This window comes from Polistes canadensis, unplaced genomic scaffold (assembly GCF_001313835.1).
Source record: "Polistes canadensis isolate GaletaPanama2010 unplaced genomic scaffold, ASM131383v1 scaffold_3, whole genome shotgun sequence".
Taxonomy (NCBI): domain Eukaryota; kingdom Metazoa; phylum Arthropoda; class Insecta; order Hymenoptera; family Vespidae; genus Polistes; species Polistes canadensis.
In genome coordinates this window covers 2136671-2142036 of record NW_014569550.1, presented here as the reverse complement: position 1 = coordinate 2142036, position 5366 = coordinate 2136671, and positions in this window count along the sequence as shown.

Sequence of the window (5366 nt, the reverse complement as noted above, 5' to 3'; positions counted from 1 at the left end):
TTTATTATTATTATATTTTCGAGAAAATTTTTACTAGGCGCAGAGCGATGGTCGAACGACGTTAAAATATCGAAAGATTCGTCCCATAAAAAGTGTTGCGAAAAACTTTTAAACTAAGCTAATTTGTAAATAATCTGAAACGAAATTTTATTGTGACTATATATTAGACTATTTTTCTTAAGTAGAAAAGAATTATAATATTTAATTATATAATGACTAGAAAAAAAAAGTCGTGTCTAAAAGACTTGAGTCTCGGCCCAGAGATAATGTACGATCGGTAGTACGATGCCAAAGTGAATTTGACTGTCTTTTATTATATTTGTCTCATTTCTATTCTATTCTATTCTTTTCTTTTCCCTTTCTTTACTTTTCTTTTTTTTTTTTCTTTTTTTCTTTTTTTTTTTTTGTTTCTTTTTGTTTTAATTTTGTTCGTTGCTTATTTCTATCTAATCGAAACCAAAGTCTTTCTTTATCACATCTTTTTTACTTTTAATCAAAATAGGAAAAGATTGAGAGGGGACGACGACGATATAAGCCATCGCTCGTGCGAATTATTATATTAGAATTGGTAAAGTCTTTTATAGGATATAACATATCTCTTCAGGGTACTTGAACAAGTATGTGTTAATACGGTATTAAAATTAAGGACAAAAAAAAAAGAAATATGTGAAAAAGTGAAAACTTCAAAAAAAAAAATAACGAAAAAGAAAAAAAAAAAAGGATATAAACGAAGAAACAAAATCTTTTTCTGACGTGCCAACACCTTCCAAACGATAAGAAACTTTAAGTCTTTTACACGGCATATCTTCTATCGAGAAAACGAATAATACCAATATTATTACTACTTTTAATCGATATAGGGTTTTAAAAGAATATATAAACACGAGAAAAATAATTAATATTATATAATAATTATATTATAGGGGGAAACAAACTTAAATTAATTAAAAAGATAAAAAAGAAAAAAAAGGAAAAAAGAAAGAAAAATGATCTTCGAATCTTGATGCATGAATTTTCATCTCTTATATTGTAATAAGGTGCGCGCTGGAGGGGGGAGTAACAGGAGGATAGGAGGGGGGGGGCCGATCGAGAAGAAATGCGAAAAGCAAAATATTTTAAACTATCTATTTTTATTTGCATTCTATATCGTATATGCGTGTACATATTAATATATATATATAATATTATATATATTAATATATATATATATATATATATATATAATTAAGAGAAAGGTGGTGTCTCCAATGTAAAGATCGAAGGAGTATTTGTAAGCGAATAGCGAGATGCGATATATGTATGTGAAAGTGAAACGTCGTTGATAATCGAGTGCTAAGCATAAGCTGGATGCTCGTTATTCTAATAAGAATATAAAAAGGTGTACGAGTGATTTTACTTACAATTTGCTCGTACGTTGAAATAATGAGAAATTCTCTATGTTTCGCGTTAACTCAGAGCTTTTCTATTGTGAACACAATCTTTTCTTTTCTTTTTTGTTGTGTCTCGTTATATTAGATAGAACCGTCTTTCCGGTATATGTGTGAAACTTTCTTTTTTTTTTTTTGGGAACAAATTTTTGGTATAAGTATGATAACAGGTGGAGAAACAATTTTATGCAGTGCAGTAGCTTCCATTTTTAATGCAATCGATGCCGAAAAAAAAGAAACAAAAGAAAACTGAAACATAATTACCGTACGAGCGTAATTTATTATGACTATCATTCTCCTCTCGTACAATTGAAGATTAGACATATTATTACATATACGTACACATTGTATATTCGATGCGGCAGCTAAAGAGCAAAGTGTTAATTTCTTACATGGAGCGAGAGATAAAGAGAGAGAGAGAGCGAGAGAGAGAGAGAGAGAGAGAGAGCGAAAGAGAGAGAGAGGGAGAGGGAGAGAGAGAGAGAAAGAGAGAGAGAGCTGTGAAAAAAAGAAAGAAAGAAACAAGCAAAAAAATACTTTGATACGCGAATTTACTTTCTAAAAAGGCTGATTTTGATAATTTTTAAATGTCAGTTTCTTAATTAAGGAATCAAATTTATTTTAACTTATTTTCGCAATTTATTAATTCCTATATCGTTAGGAAAATCGACTGATTAGATTGTTTTTTGATTGGTTTAAAGTTTTTCTTGTTCATGTGATATTGAATTACCAAAGAGCATCGAGAAATTGTTAAAAACTTCTTTGACCCGGGCTGGCGGCCACCTTGGAAATGTTTCCTAAACCTTCCAATATCTTTCGCGATACGACGAGAACGTAAAAATTTTCATTAATACGTCAAATATTATATTGTAATTCCATTTTTATAAGTCTCGGTTCATTTATATTTAATGCTCGATTATACATTTTTGGTGTTGCACTTACATAATATTATATTATAGCGATGATCTCATGAAGTTGTGACAGTACGTAAAATAATTGCACTTTGACGTCCAAGGTATGAGAAACCACGAGGGTCTAAGAACGTTAAGAATTTATTATTCTCGGTACGAAAACTCTTCGGTGTGGATAAATATATATATATAAAAAAAAAAAAAATGAAGAAAAACGAGAAAAAAAAAAAAGTARAAAATGAAAATATCAATTTCCAAAGGGAAAGTCAAAGTTGAGAACCGCGGGCGAAAATGGAAAATATTAAGGGAGAGTAAACGAAAGGGGATGCGCATGTTCGAATCCGAAAGGCTTAGGAATGTAATTACAAGAATATTGATAAAATAAAAATAAAAATAAAAATAAAATAAAATAAAATAAAATAAAATAAAATAAAAAAAAAGAGTAAGTGAAAAAAGTGAAAAAAAGTCGTATATAGATGAAAGACTACTTAGATTTATTTTTATTATGTCTTCAAAAAGACTTTAAATATAATATTTATATTGTGCCATAATTAATATTAACGAAACCTTAAGTATACATTAATTGTTACGAAAGTTTTTAAATTTATCGCAAATGGAAGAGATTGCATGATAGGGGGAGAAACAAAAAAAAAAAAAAATGAAAATAGAAAGGGAAGAGGATATCGCTACTGTCTGTCGATGATAATTTATTATTATTATATATGCGGTAGCTTTTAAGAGAAAAAAATTAAAAGAAAGATTAAGTAAAAACAAAAAAAAGCAAAAAGGAATAAAAAAAAAAATTAATTATAAATAAAAAGGGGGAAAAAGAAAAGAAATAACGAAGAATAAGAATAAGAAGAAGACAAAGAATTTTGTGTAATTTCTAAAGCAGATCTCGTGGTTTATCGCAACGAACGAACTATATAACATTTAAATAAACAAAATAATGGTTGATTACTTTTTCTCTCCGTAAAATATATAAGGATATTCGAACGTTTTGCACTCTTTTAGATGTATCAACGAATATCTTATGAATAGTATCCGATCTTCTTCCAGATATATTGTAGAAAAGAAAAGAAAAAACAAAAAAAAAAAAAAAAGAAATAGAATGAAAGAAAGAAAGAAAGAAAGAAAATAGAAAAAGCTTCCCGTTCTTATTATCGAAACTAACATATAAACTTAAGAAAAAAGATCGCGCCTTCGGTAAACGCCATTTTTTCTGAACGGTGGACCAACTATAGATATCACATCGATCAAATGAAAAAGAAGCATGTATGATGAGTAGAACATATGTGTTATCCCGATTAAGTCGATCTCCAAATATATATAAATATATATACATATTATATGTGTATATATGTTATTTCGTTTAAAAATGTTGACAAATTCAGTTGTCACGCGAGTGCCACCACTACCACCATTAACACCACCACCACCACCACCACCTAACATTTGCGAAAGTTCATCCATCGAACGGTGATATGTTGTTGTAGATAACTTTGATGATGTCCGAAGGAGCGAGCATCGATTAGACGAAATAATAAATCCATAAAAAAAAGAAAGAAAGAAAGAAAGAAAGAAATAAAATGAAGCAAAATAGAAAACAAATCTAATTGTAAGAGAAAGAAAATAACAGAACGGTTAAAAACAGTTGGATTGAGAGCATTATCTATCGGGAGAGATGGTATTGTCGAACTAACTAATACAGACACAAATAGGACACTAACAAATTTCCGTGTAACTCTTCCCTTTTTGTAATTTGACGATCGAAAGGATAGAATTCTTGGATTGTTCAATATTGCGAAAAGTGAACACAAAATGTATCTAGCTTTAACGTTACAATATGCATACCCACCCACATATACACGCAAATCTTTTGTGAATTGTAATCCGTTTATCGTAACAAAAGTTCGTTAGAAATTGTAAAACTCGTTTTATCAGAAAACAGATTGAAAAATAGAATGAAAGATGGATAAGAAGAAAGAAAGAAAAAAAGAAGAACACTAAACAAAAAACAAATGAAACAAAAATAATCGCGAATCTATCATAAGTTATCCGTATATAATAAAAATAAGCTTAACGGATAACGAAGGAACATGAAAAACTAACGACGAAGTGTGATCGCGAACTTTATGCGCGTTTTTCAAAATAGGAAAAATATGCGAAGTTAAACGCGCAATTATAATAATATGTACGATTTGAAAATTATGTAAATGTATGCTACGTTTCTTTAGAAAAATAAGAAGAAAAGTTTGCAACATCGATACACTCATTGACCAGGAAATTGGCTCTAACGATTTGTTAAATAAATGTTATATTACCCCTAAGACGTTTTTTTTCTGTTCTTTTTTTTTTTTTTTTTTTTATTAGACATTGTTAAGTAATAATACTTTCGTTGTGAAATATTTCTTTTTCGTTTTTATCGAAATTTTATCTCTCTCGACATTAACAACGTAATAATGATATGTCGAGGATGCCCATTGAAGTTGATTCATTGTCGATGCGTGTATCGAAGTTATATATTTCTGCGTTCACTGTGTAATATCACCGTTCTTTCTATACTTTAAAAGATCATATTTCATTTGTACAACATATCGTAAGCTCGTTTAGGAGATAACATTTTTCTGCACGATGTTCATCGAAATTTTCTTGTTTTTTTCTTTATATTACTATTAAGTTTTATTATTATTATTAATATTTTTATTATTATTATTATTATTATTATTATTGCTGCTAATGCAAAAATATATTAAGTATGTATTATATTTACGACGTACTTTGTTTTCATTTTTATGTACATAAAGAAATATGTACAAATGGATATGTACATATGGATATATATATATATATATATATGTATCCATTTGTACATACTTATAGACTCAAATATGAATACATATAAGCTTGTTTTTCGTAAGGTATCTCATTAATTTCTCTATTTTCATTTTTTAATCTGTTACAATGTTTTTAGCGAAATGGAAGTTTGAATGTGTTAAGGAGATTATTATTATTATTATTATTATTA